At 39.0% G+C, this 25,193-nt stretch overlaps 1 protein-coding gene across 15 annotated transcripts in view; it reads right to left on the bottom strand.

The window, feature by feature from the left end:
- THRB (thyroid hormone receptor beta) overlaps positions 1–25,193 on the bottom strand; it is a 379,102-nt gene that overhangs the window by 250,529 nt on the left and 103,380 nt on the right. The window contains exon 1 of one of the 15 annotated variants that reach the window (XM_045791648.2): positions 24,647–24,764. The exons of the other annotated variants lie outside the window; for them this stretch is intronic. The gene's annotated coding sequence lies outside the window, so the exon portion shown is untranslated. Of the gene's footprint in view, positions 1–24,646; positions 24,765–25,193 lie in introns of those variants that run through there. 15 annotated transcript variants of the gene reach the window in all.

Here is a 25,193-nt window from a genome sequence, read left to right as displayed (position 1 = left end):
TGATGGGCTCGATCTCACAACCCTGAGATCCCGACCTGAGCCAAAATCAGGAGTCGGACGCTTAACTGACCGAGCCCCCCAGGTGCCCCTAGATTTCTACTTTTGTTGGATATTCTGGAGGACTTCCCACAGCAATACAACTGGCTTGCAGTAAGCAAAATACATGAAAGCTGGGCTTGCAGGAAATCTCAAAGGGGTATGATGAACTAAAACAAGAAAAGTGGTGGTGAGCCGATGGATAAACTGCAATTGTCGTGGGGCCGTATGTGGGACTAGCACTGGGATTGGAAGCATAAGCCTGGGGCTTAATACAAGTGGACTTCCACCTGAGACCTACTTTAAGCCAAAATCCTAAAAGGGCTTAACCAGGTTAGCACAAAAACAGATGGAAAGCTAGATTTGGTCTGTGGGACAGAGTGATCCCTGATATAAGATACTAATAATGTCTAACATATGTAACTGCTTTATTATCTATAATCTTTCCTACATACTCTCTAATTTGACCCTTATACAATTCCTATAAGCTACATCAAAGCCAGGATAGTTTTTATCCTGTTGGATATGAGTGTACCACTAATAAGACAGGAGGTACCAGAAAAATCAATGCTAGGTATAAACCAAAGAAGATTAGACACAATGGTATAATAACTTCATTGAAGGAAGGGATGGAAAGTTGAGGAAACATTGGCAATGCTCTTTTGGGTGCCCCTACTAGCAGACACCGAACTATCCACAAAATGCAGTAAACTCTCAACCTGAGTCCTGTTTCCTTTCTTCCAGGTATGTCTGTCCTTCACTGCAGAAACCAATAAAAACTGCCATTCAACACACTGCCGACGGCCGCCTCGATTACCCCATTTCTCTGGCAGTGGCTAAGAACAGAAAATTTCATGTATGCCTGAACTTACAATGTACAAGCATTTTGTCTTCCCGCTGTGTGTGTGCAAGAATGACTTCACTCACGTAGGCAGGATTTACACAGCGTTTGACACCTGGACTGCAGCTCAGAAAGTCCCTCATTTAACCGTTGCATTTGTAAGTGGAATTGGGAGGGTTTCGGAGGGGCTAGATCAGATTATAAGCAGTGGTCATGTATTAGTTGTTGAGTATGTAACGCATTATTAATATCATGGAGATATTATTTTCACCTATCCTAATCCTATAAAGACAGGAGCCCTGGCAGGCAAGATAGGTGACAAGGAGGGAACGAGAAGGAGACAGGTGCAGAGGGAGGAGGAAACTAACATCGTATCTGTCACGTGAAGCACTGTGGTAGATACTTTTCATGCTACTCTGATTTAGTTTGCAGGACTCTGCCACAAAATTGTATTCTCGTTTTGCAAAAGAGGAAGCTGGGATTAAGCAATGCATCCCGGGGAAGCCTGCGAGCTGGAGAGTGGCAGAGCTGAGGTTTGAACTCTGGTCTCTACTGGCTTCCAAGTGCCTCTTACTGCACACACTGTTCCCACAACAGGGAGTTCTGCATTTTGGAAACAGCTACAGAAAGGAAAAATGAGAAGAAAATAGTAACATCAACTTTTATTGCAAGATGTCAGAAGATAGAAGTCTGTCCGTTTGTCTGAACCCAACATTGGAGCACTATTTTAACCCTGGGCTGTGTCATTTTTTCACATTTTTTTCAACAACAATCATGAAATGAAACAAACATATTTTATGTTTAACTAAAATTTGCACTTACCAAACACAAATATTTCACCTCCCAGTGTATACACTCTGTTTCACCGTTTTAAATTTAAAACGCAAACATTCCAGGTGGTCGCAAACTCAAGCTCTGTTTCCTTTGACTGTAGAAGCACTGGGCTATCATTGTTTATTTTGAATCTACTTAACTGCTAACTATGTATTGCTCCAAGGGTTGGAGACTTAAACTGTACTGAAAGCATCAAACATCATCATTCAAAATTTTAGGAACTAATTCTGGGAACAAACACCTGCGATTGAGTCCTGTGTGCCGGGGCTGACTGGGGAACTGGGAATTCCCCAAGTTAACTTGCACGTGAATTTATGTTCATCGAAAGATAAGTAATAAAATGTACTAATTTGATGCCATCATATATAGCACTTAACAATTTCGTTGCAGCAAATACATAAAACTTCGATCAATAAAATATATTTTGCAGGCGGAGTGTTTTACTGCTGAGATTGTTTAGAACAGGGCAGAATGTTAGTAAAAAGCCGATAGACCTTTTGTTGGTTTTATTGTTGTTTTAAAATTATTTGCAGACCATGTGCCCCTCATTGCCTGCAATGCCTGAGACAGACCATTCCCACCATCTCGCTGTTGGTATGCCTCTGCCCTGGAATCTTTATTTTGAAAAAAAAAAAAAAATATGGATGGATGACTCTTCTTTCTAGCATGCTCCATTACTTCACAATGCGCTGGGCTCCTCTTTGAACTGCACTGCCACTGGCTTTATTGTGGCATGGTGTCAAGATGATCACGGCAGGGTGTGTGTGATGTGTGCACAAAGGAGCAGGAGGAGAAGATTCCTCAACATGGACTGCGGCACTCCACAGAGCTAATAATTCACAGAATGACTACTGGGAGAAATGACACTTCGCCCTCACAGAATATTCTGTAGTCATCCCAGTGGTCTGGGGGACAGCTCTCCGAGCCCAGATGGATAATTACAGGGAGCGCTAAGGAATCTCACCAGGCATAAGGCCATGCTTAAGACACCATTTCACTGTATCTTCTCAACGCCAGCTTTACTTCTGACAAGTTCAGACTGACTCCAAGGGCTTCCCAACCTGGGAGGTGGCTTGATTGAAGCTTTGGCCACTCTGCCTCCAGTTTCACTGCATTGCCGGTCAAGAGTCTAGCTGAAGTTATCGCTTGAATTTAGGCCATATTACCATTTGGCTCATTTCTTTAAAGAGGTTAATGGCTTTACATTAATTAAGCTCTGTTTGCATGTAATTTTCAAAAAAGCCCCAGGAAAGAAAGAGTATTATTAGTCCCATTTGACGGATATAGAAAAAGAGGTTTAAGGAGGTTAAGAAACTTCACAAGGTCAGGGAAGCAACAGGTAATAGAGCCAGAACTCCAAGACAGTTCTAACTCTTAAGTCCATTCTCTTAACCAGTACAGTATATGCTAAGCAATAAGGAGGTTAAAAATCCTGGCTACAACAAGCACAATCTCAAAATGATAAATTTAGTTTAAGATTCAAGTACGAAGTAAAAGGTGCAGGTTTGTCTCTGCACCACTCATGAAAATATTTTTTAACCAAGAACCCTGGAGGCCCCAGGGCAACCTCGCCCAGAGCCCTGGTCCACAAAAGAGAAAAAGGTTATACTGATTGTGCAACGAGTGAACATTAGGTGGGGCTTAAGGCAAGATTACTATTATGTGTTCATTCAAAAGGTGAAGAAGATCACATTCTTTGGAGTATACTCGATAGGAGTTTTATGTTCTTATCTTACTAATGATAATCATTTATCTATCAATTGGTTTATGCAGGGATTTCCTTTTAGGAAAGTGCCTGTAGAAATTGCCAGCAGTGCTAAGATCACCAATGGCCACCCCTTCATCCAGATCCTGGTGTGGATGGATGAGTGTTACAATGTGAGACGCTGTCTGGTTTCTTGCACCTTCCCTAAGAAGAAGAAAGCCATTCCCAGCTCTTCATCTGTATTGTGTCATGGTGATATCAGCAGATGCATCCTCAGGGCTGAAGTCGGGCACTTTGGAAGCTGATGCCCAACAGAATCCCTCCAGCACCCAGCGGTCCTAATCCTTGCGGGTGTTGGAGGCATGCGTCCTTGATTAGTCTGTGGCTCCATTTTAAAGAATGACTTTAGATACATTTCGAGGTAGTTCAACCTATGTTTGATATTTATGATTCTTTAAAAGCATATGCAATTTTGTGTTTATAAGATCTGGTATGAGTGCCACTCATTCTATCTCTTTATCGAAGGCAAACAGGTTCAGGGCATTCTCATCATCTTCTTTCTCCTCCCAGCAAACACTGGCAACAAGAGTGCTGCCACTTCCATTGGTATGCATTTTTGTTTTCAAAGTTCTTTCCCATCCATTTCAATTCCCACAACAAATCTGTGAGACAGACAGAGCAGGTATTGTCTTCCATATTTAATAGAAGAGAACATTGAGCTTGAAATGTTTAGGAGGAGGAGGACTGGCTCTTCGAATCCTTCTACTCGATGGTGTGCTGATAAAACAGCTCTCAAAAAAAGCTGCAGTTTATAATATTTGCTGAATTTCAGGTGGAAATAATCCCTCTACGCCATTTTCAAGCTACCAATATGAAGTTACTGCACGCGAGTTGAGAAGACGTGCCATGTTGGTCCTCTTGAGGTGGCACAAGCCATCTCCAATACAACATGGGGTCCTTCAACTCCGAATCCCGTGTTCTGTATGTGCCATCAGAGTAAATATTTACAGGGTTAATTTAAAACCAGTATCTAAGCCCAATGTACGGAAGATGAAACCTCAAGATTGTTAGCACACGTGATGCAGAATTCCCTTATGGGAAAAGCAGCCATCGACACTTCGGGATACACTAATCTGCTCCAGTTTTGAGACCATACCCTGGCTACAACCGAATGGACCAGAGAGGTATTCCTGAGTGACCCAGAGATCAGCACACAAACTGGGATGAGTCAGAGATCACTAGCTTCTTCAGTCCAACCCTGTTGACACAGTATCTTTGAGCAGACAATTTCTAGGCATATTTCATGCCTGTCTGACCACCTCCATTTTACTGATAGGGGAGGTCAAAGTCCAGGAAATCAAGCGCCCTGCTCAAAGTCACATAGTACTTTAAAGCCTGACTGAATCATGATTGGGGGTCTTTACTACTACAGCAGGATGCCTCGTCCATCACTGTGAAAAAACAAGAACTTCTATAAAGTGGGACAGGAAGGTCAGGACACACATCGCAAGCAATATAGGATGTCAGAGGTAGGCTTCCTACAGGTCCTTTTTTTGCAGTGGTTTTCAGACTATGCTCCATGGAGCCACAAGGGGTATAGGGACCTCCTCATGGACATAGAAAGAGATAAAGCCAACGAGGGAAAGACTCCGGACCCTCCCACCCAAACGTGATATAAGCACTTTGCTATATTGGGTGTCAGATTAAGATTCCTTTTGGAGAAAGGGTTCTATGACTTTAAAAAAAGGTTGGAATACCCCAGCAAAGACCAAAGTCTAGACTGTTAATTTTTAAACAAGACTTAAACAAGACTCCTTGGTGTGAGATACTGGCTCTCATAAACCAAAGGGAGCCTTCTGGCTGCTCTTTTCCCATGATCTGGCAAGATAATATATGTGCAAACACACAAGAGAGAACGAAGTCGTATGCGAACTAAAGTCAACACAGGTTTTTTAACCCCAGTGTGATCCATTCTGAAAGTAAGTGGATGCCATTTATGGCAACCTCACTGGTGAGTTTTCTATCATATGACCTCCCAAACAGCCCAGGCACGCCAGGTCCTCAGCTGACATCCTGGAGGCCAGCCATGACTCCTGGCTGCCTGAACGAGCGCACAAAGGCAGTACTCTTCCCGTACTTGCTGCGGTGACAGTAGCATGGGCCACAGAGACCTCTGACAAGCCCTCTATGAAAACAGACAAGGCAGTTGGGAATTACAATAAACAAACACCTGGCTTTCAGACCTACAAACATGCAGTCACTTTATAATGCATTTCAGTTGGAAAACTGAAGAAACAAAGAAAAACGTCTTAATTAGCCAAAGTAATTCAACTATTTTAAGTAGAAAAAGGAGACACAAAAGATGCACCCAATCAAACGGTCTAAATTTAGTTTGCACAGAACTTTATTAGCTTTGGGACAACTCGGAACAAATTAAACACTAAATATTTTTTAAGACAACATTATAAGCTTATAAATAAAGGTAGACACTGAAGCATGTATTTTTTAAAAACAAATACTCATCCTGAAGGTACAATGGAAAAGTACACAGGAAGAGAATACATATATGATATTTGTTTTTGTTATGCTTTAAAAAGTATTTAAGTATAAGTATGTATATATGTATAATGTATTTAAATGTTTATGTGTATATATATTTATAATGTCCTTTTTAAGACTAATAAAATGTATAGCTTCTTGATGAAATAGTCTTTTTTTAAGACCAATATTATTATTTAAAGAGCCAAATAATTAAAACATTTTCACATGATATAAAATGAATGTGAATTAAAACATTTGTGGAATCCAGAATACTATATTTTTTTGGATAAGGGTTCTTAAACATTTGTTTTTCTAGATTTTAGTGAGAATATACAGTGAACACAAACAGAAATGAAAAGTAGAGCGAGGCTAAAATTAAATTTTAGTTTATCCCAGGCTACCTATTTCATTTTCTCCTAGGAATATATGTACTAAGATAAAATGCTTGAGTCATGTTGGTTGCAAATTAATGTAACAATCTGAGGAGAGATGCTAGTCTTTTGCGAGAAATCCAGAACTCAGGCAGTGATGGAGAATATTCAAAGCTTAAATTTAACCATATTTACTAGGTATGTAAAAAGTTAATTTTTAGCAAAGCTAATGTGCTTAAAATAGTCTACTGTTCTCCACACATTATAAACCTGGATTATGAAACTGTTAAACACTCAAATACACGGATTCTTTGGCACACAGTTTTTTCCTCTGGTTTATTCTCTTTTATAAAGACTCGGATTTTATGAGTCAGGGATTAACAAAAAAGAAAAGAAATACAAACTTCTATGAGGCACAGCCAAGTGCTAACAGACATATTTTAAACTGGCAAACACTGTCTTTTCTTTCAGTAATAATTTTGGATTTGCTTGCTTTGTTCATATTGAAATACCTCGTGTTCAAACATTTTATTAATATTATATTTAGCTATACAGAAAAAAAGACAACAGCTAGTTCAAGGAATAGCCTTTATATCACCTAGTTCTGGATTTGCCTAGTGCCCTACGATATGACTGATTTTTTAAAAAAAGCAAGAATGCGGAAAATTATCATAACAATCCTGAAAAGCTGGTATTTGTAGCTAGTTTACAGACAACCTCCAGTAAGGGCTGTCAAGGTCTGCTGGGGTTTGAAAATGGATCTTCTAAATTTAAGTCCCTTTCTCTTCCCCTTACTCCAAATTCAACAGACAATCATATCCTTGTTGAAAAGAAAGTGAGGAGATAAATATTAGAATTTATAGAGATACAGATTAATTAGGAAACGATGATTCATTTTCACAAAGGATTCACCTCAGATTAAGTTGCCAGCTCCCATAACTCATTTAAAGAGACCTGAGTTGTCCTCAGTATATTTCAGGAAATTTTCTGTGACTATGAAGTAGCCTTGAGTGATGAAATCTACTTGTGCTTCAGTGACAGTATCATCAAAAAGTTTTGCATCTGACTGCAATGGGTAGATGGGTGTAAGCAAATATAAACCTGGACAAAATTCTGGAGCAACAGTTTTCGGTAACTGGACAACAGGCAGAATACATAGCTTATCCCTGAGGGGAGGGAAACACAGGAGATGAGCTCCACATTCATCTTGGCTTTCTGCCTAGGGGCAGTTTTCAAACTGCAGCTCAGGGAAGTAGAGTCCAAACAGAATGCAGCCGGGTGGAGGAAATGGAGATCTGGCTGGCAGATACGGCAGGGCATTGTGGGTCAGGGTATTGAAGAAGAAGCTGCATGAAGAGAGAACTCCAGAAATATGCATAAGGGTTCCCTTGAGTCTTCAGCCGAATATTAAGCAGAGTATACACAAGACCTAGCCAAAACAGCTATGACATACTCAGAAAAGAGTTTCTGAAGGTTGCAAGATGTTGGGGTTCCAACCAGCCAGAGAGAAGAGACCTTCCTGAACATTCCCAAGATTCAGCTGAGACCCCAAAAAGGCAATGCCTTATAATACTCCAGCCCTAGAGTAAGGACCACTCTAGATTTGCCCTAAGGCCAAGCCTCGGCTAGTTCCAGTTCATCTGCCAGAAAATTACATGTTTGCCAGATCAAAGTTCATCCTTTTCTAAAAGAAGACAATGATATCCAAAGTTTTAACATTGTCACATTCATAATGTCTACCATCAGATTAAAAAAAAATTTTTTTTAAAGATTTTATTTAGTTATTTGACAGAGAGAAAGACAGCCAGCGAGAGAGGGAACACAAGCAGGGGGAGTGGGAGAGGAAGAAGCAGGCTCATAGTGGGGGAGCCTGATGTGGGGCTCGATCCCATAACGCCGGGATCACGCCCTGAGCCGAAGGCAGATGCTTAACGACTGAGCCACCCAGGTGCCCCTATCATCAGATTAAAAAATTACTATGCATGTATTCTGATTGACATCTAAGGTGGACAGTTGTTGCTTCTCCCTGCCCAACGTGTATTTCTCTTCTAAGAACACAAATTTATAGCAAGAGAATTTTTCCTTCCTCTATGAAGCAGATTCCATTGGGTTTAGCCAGGACCCTCTATTCTTACTAGTGGCCAAGCGACCAGGAGAGATAGAATGTCCTACCTATGGGACACAGGATGGGCAATATGACGTGGAGTTGGGCCAAGGAGAATCCTCTTTGGCATTTGTCCCCTAAAAGTTCATTCAAACTAGTGTGATGTGAAGGTAGGGGTGCTGATGGCATCATACCTGCTACACCAAGTTAGCCTGTACAGAGATGAGGAAGGAGTGCAGCCACGATGACATCATATGTGCCCTAGGATTCGATCATGTCAAAATGACTTCGTAAATCTGGTAGGGTGGGATTCAGAAGTCTTCTAGTTCTAGATTAGTAAGCCATAACAGTTCCGACAGGGCCTCAGATGATCGGGTAGCATGTCCGCTAGACTGTGTAGCCTGTGACTCAGAACATAACTGTCTAGTGAGAGAATCAACACTTGATAGCTGGAAATGGATAGTCCTGGCTCCTTGTTAAAGAGCTGTATTATCTTGGGCAAATCTCTTACTTTCCTCCCTCCCCTCTCTGTAAACTGAGAAGAGAGACCTTCTAGGGCTCTTTCTAGCTACAAAATTTCATGAGTCTATGAAATAAGGGACATTCCAAAGTCAACTAGATAACAGGTTCATGCTAATTTATAAAAGTGACTTGTTCAAGCCAACAAAGACAGGGTGTAAGATGAGAGATACAGAAATCCAGTGACCGGGCTTGAAGAAAAAGCTCATATAGCCTCCCAATGCCCCAATTTGCTGATTCTTCGGCCAATTTTCTCTTGTTTTCAGGGTTGAATTAAACCAATTCTATCATTCAGTAACATGGGCTCAAGAGAAAGTCAGCATGAATAAGACACAGACAAAATAGGGCAAGTGGACTATTGTTTTCCCTCAGCCCTGCTGTCTCTTAAGGGTTTTGAACAAGTCCCCTAATACCTCCTCCACTTTCTAATGTGTAAAATTAGACATGACGATTTAGGAATGATGTTGTGAATAAAAAGGAGAAAAGACTGTGCAAATACTTGGATAAATGTAGTAAAATTATACTTGTTTGTCATCTACACATTTGTTAGGATCGCCTGGAATTCCCATTGTGAACAAGGATTTGTTTTAGATGTACAGGTAGCTCTTAATTGGTTTTAATGAAAATACATATTTAGTGGGAAATACCCCTTACACTTGAAAAGAGACAATTCTACCCATCTTTTAATCTTGTGATCAGGGAAAGGTAGTTCTTAGAAGTGGAAAGACTGAAATATGAATGAAGACAAAACAGTGATCTGTAAAAATACTGGATATTTCTTTTCTGACTCAATGTCCTGTCAGGTCTTCAAGGCTAGGTGACAATGGTCCTAGTAATAGGCCACTGATCCTTACATTCTTAGAAGGGGAAGAATTGACAAAGGGCTTTAAGAAACCAGGAGGGACGTGCCACAGATAGGAAATACATGAACTAAGAATTTTGAACTCAAAAAACTCAATAATGAACATGTAAGATTTTTTTTCCAATGGTAAATACTATTCTGAAAAACTCATCTTACTAATCAAAAATTTTACTATATCAATTTTGGTTTTTTTTTTTGTCTTCTTATAAAGAATAACAGAGAAAATCTTGGGGGGAAAAAGAGAGAAGTATAAAGAAGAAAACAAACATTCCCAAATCCCACAACCCAAATATAATTGTGTTTTTAAAATTGGGTATTTATTTTTTCCAGTCTTTTGTTTTGTTTTTAAAGCCAGAATTATTTGAAAGCATTTTATAATCATTATCTCATTTAACCCTATAAGGCAGGTATTATTTCCACTTTATAGATAGAGTGTTGTACGTCCTGATTCCAAAGTTTGTGCATTTAAGCATTACACTCTCTTGGATGCAAACGTGTGTGTGTGTGTGTGTGTGTGTAAATACATGTGTGTGTGTATGTATATACATTTATCTATGCATTTATGTGTTTACTTCTATATTCATTTATGCACAAATTTTCATAGTTGTGCCCTGTTATAACTAATACATAGCACTTAGTGATTTGTATTTCTCAGTTACCACATATCAAGCAAAGGTTCCCAATGAGATCACAAAAAGCCACAAACTGAGAGATAAGAAAAGGTCAACTGTTATTTGTCAGGTTTTGAGCTCCAAGAAAGGAGAGTTAAGGGTACAAATATCTTGAGAATGTTTTCTGACTTGAAAAGAGACCCAAGTCTACAGCCAAGAGAAACACCTGACTCAGGATACTTCAAGTGGAAAAGGTTTTTGAGTATAACAGAATGTATCTGGGTGTTTCTTTATTGTGTTGAGGTATGTTCTTTCTTTCTGTACTCAATATGCTAAGAGTTTGTATCATGAAAGGGTACTGACTTTTGTCAAACACTTTTTCTGCATCCAGGATGAATCCCATTTATCATGGTATATGGTCCTTTTAATGTGCTGTTGAACTCAGTTTCCTTGTATTTTGTTGAGAAATTTTGCATCTATATTCATCAGGGATGTTACCCTGCAGTGTTTGCTTATTTGTTTGCAGTGTCTTTATCTGGCTTTGGTATCAGGGTGATGTTGGCCTCATAAAATCACGTTCAATATTTTGGAAGAGTTGGCAAAAAAATTTATGTGAATTTTTCTTTAGGCATTTCATAGAATTCACCAGTGAAACCATTTGGTCCTGGGCTTTTCTTTGTTGGGAAATTTATGATTACTGATTCAATTTCCTTACTCATTGTTGGTCTGTTCAGATTTCCTTTTTCTTCATAATTCAGTCTTGGTAGGTTCTAGCTATTTATCCATTTCTTTTGGTGTCTAGTTTGTTGATGTACAGTTGTTTGTAGTAGTCTTTTACGATCTTTGCATTTCTGTGGTATCTATTGTAATGTCTCATCTTTCATTTATAATTCTATTTGTTTGAGTTCTCTCTCCTTTTTTCTTGGTTAGTCTAGCTAAAGGTTTGCCAGTTTCACTTATCTTTTCAAAGAATCCCCACTAAATTTTGTTAATATTTCCTATTATTTTCCTATTTTTAGTTCATTTATTTATGCCCTAAACATTATTATTTCCTTTTTTCTGCTAACTTTGAGTTTAGTTTGTTTTTTCTTCTACTCTTTGAGGTATAATGCTAGGTTGTTTATCTCAAAGCACTTTCTAATAAGTTATCTGATTTTATCCTAAAAACAAAAAGGGTAGCAGTTATTTGTTCCCATTTTGCAGATAAGAAAATTTGACACAAAAAGGCTAAAAGATTATAACCAAGGTCATGCAGCCAAAATTTCCTTCTCCCAAATTTAGTAAAGTGGGTAAACATTTCAAACATTAAATAGCAACAACATTCAAACAAAGGAAGAGATACAATCTGGCAAAACAATATCTGAAAGATGGTGGTCAGGGAAAGAGAGATCCAAGAGTAAATGATTCTATTTCCAGAGCAATTCTAGGACAGCAAAGCAGTTCTGGGAGAGTTGAACAAATTTGGAAGGAATCTGACATATGCCCCATAATTCAGAGGGTAGCATTCTGAGGGGTCAGTAAGCAATGTAGGCTGAAAATTTTTGTAGACTGAGCTACAGTAGAAATCTCAACCCACCACCATGACACTGACTCACCTAGGGTAAGAAGACTTTGGAAGGGGGAGCCAAAGCTGGGGAAGTAAGTGCATTGAACTTTCAAAAGCAAAAAAGCAAAAACCCCACAAACTCTTTTCAAGTTACAGCATAATCTGTACCAAAGGATTCCCATGGATAACACTATGTCCCTTCTTAAAAAAAATAAGTACTGGTATAAAATGCTAAATAAAACTGCAGAACAAACAGTAGAACTATTACTGTCCATGTTTCCCAGCTGAATCTTTCTCTAAATTCAAGCAGTAGTAGAATCCCAGTAATACCCAGTCCTCAAACTTAAGTTCTTAGAGAAAATAAACAGGTCTTAGAGAAGACAGGATGATAAATATATTCATGGATACAATCTTTGAAAAAAGAGATGGTCTAGCTATCACTTTCCACATTAAATATGAGGAAGATGAAAACAAATGGCTTGGAAACTATGCAAAAAGAAAAAAACATAAAGGAAAGGAAGGAGAAGAGGAAAGAGAAGAAACTAGGGAAGAGAGAAAGGTATCAAAGACTAATGAAAAATATACTCTAGAAAAAAGGCCTGAAGAAACAAGAAAAAAAATAGACAATGAACACTTATTAAAAAGGATGAGTTTGTTGAAAGAATAAAGCAAAGATGAGATGAAAAGATAGTAGAATAAATAGAAAAGGGAGACGATGGGGCTCAGAATACAAAATAAAGAATACTACTTCTGGAGAACTAATAAATAGGAGGGGAAAAGGTTGATAAATTTTGTTAAATGCCTTTCTGGTATCTCTGGTACCTATGATGAAGATTATACATACATATATGTATATGTATATATATATATATATATATATATATATATATATATATATATATATATTTATCCTATTGCTAGACAAGGGACTGATATCCTTAATAAACAAAAATATTTTACAAATAAAGAAAAAATCATTATATGTATGGATGAATATTATGAACAAGCTGCTCGCATTAAAAATAAGGACTAACGGGGGGTGCCTGTGTAGCTCAGTCCACTGAGCATCTGCTTTCAGCTCAGGTCATGGTCTCAGGGTCCTGGGATCAGGCCTGAGTCAGGCTCCCTGCTCAGGAGGGAGCCGGCTTCTCCTTCTGTTCCTCCCCTCCCCCTCTTGTGCTCTCTCTTTCTCTCTCAAATAAATAAATAAATAGAAGCATGAGAGACTATGGACTTTGAGAAACAAACTGTGGGCTACAGAGGGGAGGGGGGTGGGGGAATGGGATAGGCTGGTGATGGGTAGTAAGGAGGGCACGTATTGCACAGTGCACTGGGTGTTATACGCAACTAATGAATCATCGAACTTTACATCGGAAACCAGGGATGTACTGTATGGTGACTAACATAACATAATAAAAAATATTAAATAAATAAATAAATAAATAAATAAATAAATAAATAAATAAATAAATAAAATCTTTAAACAAATAAGGACTAACGACCCATACACACTCAATGGCACATACACACTCAAACTTGTTTTAGAGGAAGGCAAATTACAAAAAAATTTAGTACCAATGAGACTGCAAAAATAAAAACATTGTTAAAATTGTCAGTGGAATAGGGACCCAAGCAATCTTACCAACTATTGGTGATGGCATAAAATACTGTAATCTTTTTTAGGGCAATCTGAAAATATCTATCAAATATTAAATGTACCATTTCTTTTAACCCAACAATTAACACTGGTGGGAATTTATTGTATCACATTTGCCCACATTTAAAAATGCAAATGTACAGCATAACTATGTTATTTTAAATTGCACTATTGTTTTAAATACCATCCTCCCCATGAAAAAAACAAAAACAAAAAACAGAAGCAAACTCTGTATGTCCATCAATGAGGTATCGGTGAAAAGAATTATGACACATTTGTACCATGAAATACAGTGAACTTATTAAAAAGACATTATTGTAAAGAGAGGGAAGAAATCTCCAAAACAATTTATTAAGAGAAAAAAAAAAATGCAAGGTCAGAGCAATGCATGTAGGATAATTCCATATATACAAGGAAACAAAGAGAAACAAAGAAACAGAGTTTCTTTCTTCCTTGCCATGTATGTCCAGTTGATTACTAAATCACGTGGACTTTATTTTCCAAAGACCATGAAATGTCTCCATGTTTCTTCAGTGATAAGCTAGTCCAAGTTGCCTTTATTCTTTGCCTTATACTTCTGCTTCCCAACTGTATTCTAACTAGGCATTTTCTCTTTTGCTCAGTCTACCTTCCAGCCTCCCTGGACACCTTCAGTTCCTTGAACAAGCTACGGTCCTCTTGACACACCGTCTTTTCTCTGTCTGGAACATTCCCCTCTAAATCCAACTCAGTTTTCCATTCTTCCTTCAGATTCCAGTACAACTGTCACTTTCTCAGAGAAATTCACACGCTCTTTTTTGTTGCATTGATTTCTCATCATTCATTTACCTGTGCGTATGATCAGTATTGTTTTTCCTCTGCTGAACTATAATCTCTAGGAACGTTGGTGACATATCTGTTTTTGTTCATCATTGAATCCTCAAGAAGGTAACTGACTCAGAAATGGAATAAATGAACAAATACATTCACTCTATTCCATCCATCCATCCATCCATCCATCCATCCATCCATCCATCCGTTCACGCTGTAGCTGCATTCAAAATATCTGGAAGAAACTAGTAACCATAGTTGTTATCTAGGGATTGAGACTAAGGGAAGCGATGGGGGCTAAAAGCAATCATGACTACCTTTTATTTTAAGTGTTTGAATTTGTTTTCATTTCCACGAGCTGCACTGAATAATTTAAAAATTATGTCATAACATATTTTGTCGATGACATGAGATCGAGTATATCCTGAAAATGTCTCCCTCGGCCTAGAAGGGTAATTAAATAATTTCTTGTTATCCTGTCAATAGGACTATAATTGCAACTCTGAGAAACCTTCATATGAACACAATTCCCTTCTTTTGCCAACTCAATTCAGTTCTATTTTAAGCATAGAGTAAATAGATCTTCTCACAAGCATTCTTCCGTGTGTTTACATACTCATGCAAACAGACGCTTTTTTTTTTTTCTCACTAAAGGTGTTAGAAAATTCTCCCAGGAAACTAAGTCACGTTGTCATAGTCTTTTCACAGAAAGGAACAATGTATAGGAAATAAGATTCTCTTAATTTTGATTAATAAACAAATCTCATTAACCTAATTTGCCTTTGAGTATCTTCCTTTGATGGAATTGTCAGCTTCTGCAACAATTCAAGAAGGCAAATTCTCAATAATTAGGGAGGAATTTTTGGAATTAATAACCAAAGAATCCTTTCTTTACCCTTTCTATTTAACCTATTGCTAGTCTCTCTCAGATGCCTCTCTGATCTGGAGAATTATCTCAGCAGCAGCAGCAGCAGCAATCAGCAATCTGGGCCACACTGAGTCTTGCCACCTTCCATCAGATTAATTGAAGAAATGAGCCTAAGATAGAGCTCTAAGTTTGGTGTTTCAACAGCATCAAGTTTGGACATAGGGTACAACTGTAGAACAACCCATAGAAGAAGCCCCATAGAGCAGAAAGAAAACAAGGCCATTTGGTGTTGTTTTCAGGTGTCCTGAATCGTTAAATGAGAGGGATGATCTTGAACTGCCATTTTTATCAAATTCTGCATTCTTAGGTGTTGGAAACTGTCCCAACCAGGAGAACCTCCAGAATTGGAGATAAGGATTATAATGACAAGATGAAGTATTATGAGGTATTATCAATACTATATTATACTATATTACACTATACTATAATTTGATTCAATGGACACAAATTTCATTCGGATAATATCCACCAGCACACTTAGGGGTGGAGAGAATGGTGAAAGGAGAGCAAAATTTAGTAGAGATTTGATTCTGTGAAAATGGTGAAAATCCATGACCTCCTTTAGAGGGCAGAATTCCATAAAATCATTCACCCTTAGTATAATTTCCACCCTGGGTATTATTCACCCTTTGTATAATTAGAGTGTGCCACTTCTTATTGCAAAAGCCCAAGGATTAGTCACTTGAATAGAAAGAGTTCTTATACAAGTGAACTCTGGAAAGAAGTCAAGAGTACTTCCTAGTAATTCTAGCACACTCCAATAGATACAGTTCAAAATATTGATATGTAAGTATTGCACTTAAAACCCATGCATCATTGACCAACGTCACAGCTGTCAGAATAGAGGTTACCTTTGAGGCAGGAGACTGACAGTGAGGGGGAATGAGAGAGGGAGCCTCATTCTAGAGGTGCTGGAAATGTTCTATAACTTGATGTGACTGGAGGCTCCACAGGTACATATATATGTAAAAATTCATGGAGCCATACATTTATGATTTATGACTGTATAAATGTAATCCCTTGATTAAAGCAAAATTTGAGTAAAGGTAAAATTTTCTTCCATAAGCCTTCTTTGTGGGTGTGAAATTTTTATCAAGAAAAAGGGCACAACCTGATTGTCATTTCTAAAGTCTAGTAGGAATTTTATGGTATAACAAGAATTCTATTATAAATGATGTCTTGCAGATGTCCTAAAGATGGGGATCTATTAATAACTGCTGGAGAATGAGAATGTAATTTGAAATTTTTATTAACAATTAGGGAAAGAAAACTGGCCAGCAGCCTACTACTTGGGAGAATAAACTATGTTAAAAATTTCTGTTGCAGAAATTTCTTTCCACTCTTAGCTTTGACATTTTCACTTATGTCTAGGGGAGCACTCAAATTATCAAATAATTCCCAGACAAAAAAAATACACTATAATTCTCCCTGTCTCTCATACACACACACACACACACACACACACACACACACACACACACACACACAGCATTTGTATGTACTGGACGAGCAGAGATGGGCTGGATGTATCATCACATTGTTCAAATATTGGGGAATAGCTCACTCCTGTTACATCTAACATAATCTGCCTTTAGATGTTTGGGATTTTGAACTAGATATCATAAAAATGGATCCTGCAATTACATTGTCATTAGAATAAGAGTAATAATCTATACTCCTTCTAAACAAGCCAGATTTCATAGCATCATGTGATGGTTTAACAGAAAAATGTATAGACTGGGTAGCCAACAAATAATTGAGACATTAGAACAACCTGAGCTCACCACCGCTCCATAGGAAGTTGGGGCTATGTTACCATATGGAATTGGACTACTGAGATTCTAGAAAACTTCACAAGTCATCACGTGTTAATCTTACCCTTTCCTGACGCATTTTACGCAATCTTAAATATGAACTCTTATCCTAAAACTACAACTTCACATATTTCTTTCACATCCCATGGCTATAGCAGAGGCTCATTTCTTATTTTATAATATGATGTACAACTTTTTAAGTCATCTTCCTTTACCTTCTCTTTAAATGTATACTTTCAGACTACTCAACCTAGATGCCTTCTCCTTAACCTCAATCCCACTCCATCCAAGCTCCAGCATCCATGAGATCCTCTAAGTGGGGGTTCCCAAGTCTCTTCTAGAAGAGCGTCTCTCTTGAAGACCAAACCTCCAATTTTACAACTGAAAGTGAGCTCATGTTCTCTCTCCACCCAACTTTATCTTTATCCTTTGTTTCCAACATCACAAACTCAAAACCTAAGCCAGTGCACTATCCAAATCCTTTGCTTGCCACCTCCTACCTCCAGTAGGTCTCTTCCTTCCATTCTGTCTACTTGCCCTGTCCTTCTTGTATAAAGTGCCTAGACAACATTCAGGGGCCTCCCCCTCGGTAACACCCGCCTCCAGGATGTCCACTTACTGTCCACCCTTCATAGTCAGAGTTACTGTTTCCATATGCAGAACTTATCACTTCCCTTTCCACAACTCTCTCTGGCTCGCCATTCCACGTGGACTAAAACCCTGACTCCTCAGTTTGGTATTTAAGGCCACCGACAAGCACACTTTCATCTAATTTTCCAAACTTAAACTTCAAACCATGCTCCCACCCCTCTACCTCATGTTTGTTCATACCTCAAGCATTTCCCTCCCCAAATTCAAAATAGTATCAGACCTTGAAAAACAGTTCCCTTCAGTTGGAACTCTCTGTTTTCTCATGTTTATTTCCAGATCTATTTCAGGTGAGAGAGAGTATAGTTTTGTGATAAGACAGCAGACTTTGGCTTCAGAGTTCAAATCCCAGGACCACCACTTTCTTCTCATCAAATCTCAGGGTAAATTACTTAATGTTTCTGAGTGCCTCAGTTTCTCCATCTCTATACAGAGAGAATGGTAATAGTCTCGATATTACAGGATTATGGAAAGGACTAAATGAGTTAAGACATAAAAGGCACTTAACAGAGGCCTCACTACTTAACAGCTATTGTCATCCCCTACTGTCATCCTCATCATTAACCTACTTCAAGAACATCTTCCCATCTCATCAGTTAGAATTATCACCTTCCTCCCCTTTGTCCTTCCACAGTGCATGGACCATCGCTCTAATTATACTTATCAAAATATGACAGATGTAAGAGTTATTAATGACTGCCTGCCTTATTTCATAAGGAAGATAATTCCATAAACAGTTATTAAGCACTAAACTACATCTTAATTATCAGTAGTTTATACCTCATGCTTGCATCTTTCTCTTTAGTTATCCCATCGTCGTTCATTCATATCTTCCCATTTCTCAATCATGTCTAAGCCTGCACCTGGACAATGTGGTAGGATCCTCACTTCCCCACTCTTCATTATGCTAATACTCACCAAATCTTGCAGAGACCACTTCCTTAGCACATTTTATAATCTGACACTCTCTGGCCCAGTTGGCATTGATTGCCTTGGTGAATTGTTGTTCACCAAGATTATTATAATTGTTTCTAACTAGAGGCTTTAATCCAAGTGGCTTTCCAAGACACTACTTGTGACCAGCCCTATGACAGCACCTATCACATTGTATTTGCCTCCCTATGCATCTGCATTGTCAACTAAATACCAACTTTCTTGCATGAAGAGAACATATTTTGTTCGAAGTGGGTAGCTCAGTGCCTGGCACATAGTAGGCTATCAAAAAGCACATGTTGTAAATATGAGTGAATGATTACATTTCATTACATCTCCATACACTTAGGTTGAATCTTTATCCTTACAAATGCTCACAATACGGACTGTAGACCACAACATTACAGCTCTGAAGTTGAATCAAGAAGCTAGGAATTCCTCAGGGGATTTAGGAATGATGTTCCAATAGCTTCTGGAGGAGGTACACAGGCCAGCAAGAAGTGGGGAAGAAAAAGAGGGGATTGAGAAAATAGTATATATGAGATCATCTCTCTTCTCCAGGGCATGATGTCAGATCAGTTCAAAGATGATTGAGACGTTGTCCCTTGTTTTCAGGGACAACACTGTCCATGTGGAAAAACCACTATGATGGATGCTGTGACATCATCCAGATCCCCCTTCAGAGAGGAAGGACTGATTCTCCAGCAGAGTGCTGTTTATCCCAATGGATATTTCTTTAGTTGAGGAGAGCCTCTTCATTCAAAGTCACACCCCTTCCCAAAGCAACCCACATCTGATGACTGGTCCATGCTGGGTATAAAGACCCACTTGCAGCAACTCTGCAGGACCATCCAGTTTTAGCCTTTTCAAAGTTGGCTGAGACCTCCATTGAGACTGGGCTGCAGCTCAACTTCTCCCTCTATCCAAGCTGCTTCCTTCTCTTTCCCACTAAAGGCGTTGATCTCAAGAACACTGCCCAGAGTGTTGATCTCAAGAACCACCTCCCGGTTAAATTCTATTTCAGAATCTGCTTCCTATGCAACCTAACCTGTGACAACCAGTGACAATGAAGATGAGATGGAATTTTATAACAACATATGCCATAACCCAGAGGGGGGAAACTATTGGCCTTTGGGCCAAGGTTGGTACCTAGAATTGTTTTTGTGTATACCTTTCAGTAGTTAAACATGGTAAAATATTTATCTGATTAAAAAAAAAAAAAGTTTTGAAAACGCTAAAGCCTGGTAATAATGGGCCAGCTCTCACATGGCACCGAGAGCTCTCACTGAGGGACGGGGTTCCCTTTAAATGGTCCTCATACCCTCCATTGTGCTACCATCAGCACAAATCCTTCATTCATTTCTTTTACCTCTTCAGCCCCAAGGACATTTGCGTTTGATAGTTCATCACTGATTCTAACATTCCAATTTCTAAACCCAAGGTAGGCTACTTGTTTGTTCAGCCTATGTCCCTCAATGACTTATACCTCTCATCTGACTTCTCCCACAAAATGTAAGCCTCTTTACGGGCTGGGTCTGTGTAACTGTCACCTTGGTAGCTTTCCGCCAGCAGATGTCCTCCATGGTGAATGTAGCAGCTTTCAAAGCAAGCTTGCTATGCAAATAGAATTAAATAGAAGACCCCCTCACCACTCTGTGGGAAGCAGTATCTACTCTTCTAGAATATTTTGAGGGAGACTCTGTGTGACTCTCTGGTTGTAGACAGATGTTTTCCTGATACATAGAAAGAAGCTGGGCTCTCATTTTCAGAAAACATGACCATTAGTGTGTTCCAGAGTTTAAGGAGGAACACCAGTGATTAGAGTGCTTTAAGAACCTGAGGCATTAAATAACCTGTATCACAGGCCTCATTTGCTTGGCAGAAACCACTAGGAGCAAATCCCAGGAGGACCTGGTGATGCAGAGCTGGTCCTGGCTGTGCTGCCCACGTGCAGGTAAATGGCTGAAGTAATTGTGATCTTTGGGCAGTCAGTCAAAAACTCAGAGTCAAACTATAAAAGGGCAAGCGCTCCCACAGAGGAGAAGTCATCAAGTACTGTTAGATGGAATAATAGGTGACTGCTGACATTTCACCTTTTATCATGATAGCAATACTTCGAGAAAAAGTGCAGTTAAGGTTGTCAGAATTTCATTTTAAGCCCCTCTTTGAGGCTGTTAAAAATTCACTCATGTTGAAACTTGCCTTTCAGGTTCTCAGCCAGGTTTGTGCTTTGTTTTCAATCGGTTGTTTCTAATGGAATGCAAAGCGTAATGCAGGGTAAAGGGCTTTTCCCAACAATCTATCTACGAACTGCTTCCCACCTCCATCCCCTTTTCCTCGTTCACTTCACTCTCTGCCCAAAGGTTAGTTTTAGCCACAAAACCAACCCCAAAGATACACTTGACTGAGAGAGGATTAAAGGCTTTGGGCAGTGTTTATCAAGATAGCTGAAGCAATAAGTAATACTCAACAAGTGAGGATCCGTTCAGCGGTGGTCACTGAAGGGAGTCATAAGCTTAGAATGCTGTAAATGGCCATAACAGATGCAGTAGAATCAACAGGTAATTTCATGGCACTTGCTGAATAAGAGAGAACCAATGGCAGTTCAAAAATGTCTTCTGGGTGACAATCTGGTAGGAAGGAATCTACCGATTTTGTTTAGACTGTGTGCTCTTGGTACTCAAAACCCCCCATGACCCTCTCTTCCAGCCATCTCCCACTGAGGACAAAATGCTAGGGAAAAGGGAGAGAACTGATGATTTATTGGTCAGTTACTACGTGCCAGACAGAATGTTAGGCACTTGATCATCGTAAGGTAGCGTGAAGATATCAACAGGCATGACACGCCCCTGATCCCTACTCTCCAGCTGAAACATACTTTACCTATATCTACCTGTGCATAAATGGCTTTAAAACACTCCCATGCTTGCTTTGCTTATCTTACACTAAAGCAGCCATCCAGCTAGGCTTATTATGTTGATCAGCATATGAGATATCACCATATATAATAGAGTATTTACTTTGCACACATCCCACCAACTCTTTGATAGACATGTTAGATCTTGCATGTGCCGTCCTTCCCATTACAGTAGTCCCAGAACCTGGGAAAGTGCTATAATAAGCCTTTTATTATTATAAGCATTTCTGCAATACTTTCCATTTGCAAACTGCTTAACAATCAACTCTCTTCTTTATGTCTCACAAGAAATCAGATAGCTCAACACTTGTTAGCTTTGTTTTATGGCCCTGAATCCTCAGGCCCAGAGTTCAAAGAAATCAAGGGTTATGGAGCCAGCTCAGGCTTAAGACCAACACAGCTGCTCTCTTTTTATCCAGCCTCTCAGCCAGGCTGCCCAGCTGCTTCTCAACCCTTTTACTGAATACATATATATGTATATATTTTATTTTTAAACTCTTGGAATTAAGAAAATTATAGTAAGAATATTGGCCCCAATTCTCCATTTTTAGCATGAAAATCTCACAGCCTGGGCTTTTGCCAAGTGTTGCTGGAATAATTTTGGCAGATCTGAAATAGCCCACAGACAAGTTCCCTCAGCTGGTAGAGAAGCAAAGATGACTCTCTCTGGGGGCCATTTTGCCCAGCCTGTGTCTGTGGCAGTGAGGAGAGAGGGGGCAGCCTAGGCAGAGTTGAGGTGCTTTGCTCAGGCATAAAAAGGCTCAGGTGGCTCTGGCTTTCCAATATGTAATATTTGGCCGTTGTTCTAGAAAATGGGTGGTAAAATTTGGTCAAATGCAAGAAGAATAACTACAGCTTAGCTTTGGAAAAGGTCTTGTGAAGAGATGTTCCTCCCTCTGTGGAGTCAGGCTGTTTTGTCTACCGTTCTTGAATAATGCCGTCATCCCATATTTGTGGCAATAAAAACTTTTATTATCACACATCATCATTTCATAATCTCTGTGATACTTACTATTAAATTCTTGTTAAACTTTGTTTTTAAACTGTAATTTTGTGGCTCCATAGTATATATGCAGTAATTGTTCAAAATATCTCATTCGTAAATTATGCTAAGTGCGGCTAACATTTCTGCAAGTATCAAGAAAGACAATTGTCTCAGCTTAGAATGTATGTATGAACTGGGTATCCCTTTCCGTTCTATTTCCAAATCTAATTAGTTTCTAGTATTCTGTTTACTCCTCTTTAAAGAGCAGATTGGGTCAGCTGGTTTATGCCCCATCTTCAAAAACAAATACTTCTTCCTCTTTGTACTCTCATTTTCCCCAAACACATTTGCATCATCATCTCAACCACCATCATCATTACCAACATTAGTTGAGTACTTTCTATATGCCAGGCATTCCCCTTACATATGCTAACTGATTTCTCTTCATAGTAGTCTTGGTAATTATTATGATCCTTCTTTTCCAGATGTGGATACTGTGGTGCAGAGAGGTTAAAGAATCTGTACAAGAGCAGTCAGATTGGAATTGGGACATGCGCAACCTGGCTCCAAAGCCCGGCTCCTTACCATGCTGCTCTAGGGGCTCTGGTAGCCTGCTGAAGATGCCGCCATTTCCAAAGCACTTTGACTTGCATCTTTTCTTTTGAAACTTACAACCACACAAGATTTTGTTTAAACTGAAAACCCTATTTTATTTTCTCCAAGCCTAGGGAAATTATGTAATACTTTATTATTGTTGAATTCACCGAAGGTTTGGCTATTTTTTTTCAAATGTAAATTCTAGATTTAATTGAGAGTTAATTCTAGATTTAATTGAAAGTCACACTATGAACCTCTCCTTCTAAAAATGTTAAAGTTATTATCAGCTGTGAAGCATCCTCAAATTATTCTTCATGGCTTCTTTTTTCCCATTATAAAGTCCTACATTTTTCAAGGGGATATACTGAACTCCAACAGAAATGGAGTATATTTAAATGTGTCTTAAGTTATAACAGACTGCATTTCAAAATCAAATAGTTTAGACTTTCCATATTTATAGTTCTATGAGTAACATTTGTACTTATATGTCCAGATTTATATATTCCGGGCCAAATTCCAAAAAAGGATTTTGAGGTTTGGAACATATACTGCTTGGAATTTATATATACCTCTGTTCTCCTCTCTTAATGTGGAGCGTAAGTAGTTTATTCTACTTTTTAATATCTCTACTTATATCCACACGGTTTCTAAAAAGGACATATATGATAATGTGGCCTAGTAAAAATAAGTGCTAAATTCTTTACTGGATGATTGTTTCTTAAATTCCTTATTGAATTATTGTTTCTTTTCAGGCTTACTCATTTATACTTCTCAAATTCGTTCTCCATTTTTGACACATCATCATTAAGGCAATTCTGAGTGTTCTGTAGATAACTGAATTCCATAGTAATACAAATAATACAGATGCCACTACCTGGATGTATACATTGCTCTTGGGGCAAAATCCTCCCATGCCTGTTATTTTACTGATGACCTTCGGGACGTTATGGGGAGACCCATAGAAGAAAAGATCAGTATTTTCCTCATCATACGGAGGCAATGGCAGTGCTTGAGAGGATTACATACCCCAGGTCACTTGAAGAAGCAAGCTAAGTTTCATGCCTCCTTGTAACTTCCTCTGTACAAGGCCTCACACACTTGTCATGGTAAATATTCCCTCCTACTGACAGTCACGTGAATACTCCTGCTGAACAATTAACCTCTCCAAAAAGAATGTTAGGGAAACTTGGGCTTGATTTCAGCTTTGTGGTCCATAAATGCCTGCATAAACAAGCTCTGTAGGCACCTGGGGAAGGTTAATGTGCAGACCAAGGTGACAACACATTCCAGGGCTTAACCTAACCAAATGACACAGCCCAAGAAAGCTTTTCCAAAAACAGGCAGCTGCATTTCATCTTTGCATATTCAGACCAAAGAAAATAAATACCTGCTGTTTCAAACACCTGGGTAGTTCGCTGGAATGCTGATGAATCACCAAAGACACGGACAGTAGTGATGTTGTTCTTAGGGTGGCAGGAAGACCCCAGGAGGTGAGGTCCTATACCCTGCCAAGAAACAAAGGCCTTCAGACCACTGAAGGAGCAGAATGATATAGCAGAGGGATCTGACGTGTCAAATTGTAAATCCAACCTTCATTTTGGCTAAGGGTCCTTTTAATTCTTTGGGTTCAAGGCCCGAAAAACGTGTTTTAAAACTGGGAGCACACCATATCTTTGGTATTAAAAGGAAGAGGGTAAATAATATATATATACTCATCAAAAATTTATACATATATATATATTTAAAGATTTTATTTATTTATTTGACAGAGAGACAGCCAGCGAGAGAGGGAACACAAGCAGGGGGAGTGGGAGAGGAAGAAGCAGGCTCATAGCAGAGGAGCCTGATGCTGGACTCCATCCCAGAACGCCGGGATCACGCCCTGAGCCGAAGGCAGACGCTTAACGACTGCGCCACCCAGGCGGCCCTAAATA

Source organism: Ursus americanus, chromosome 20 (assembly GCF_024610735.1).
Source record: "Ursus americanus isolate L20-20 chromosome 20, mUrsAme1.1.p, whole genome shotgun sequence".
In the NCBI taxonomy this organism is placed as follows: Eukaryota; Metazoa; Chordata; class Mammalia; order Carnivora; family Ursidae; genus Ursus; species Ursus americanus.
Note: the sequence above shows the minus strand (reverse complement) of the source record. Positions and strands in the feature narration are given on the sequence as shown.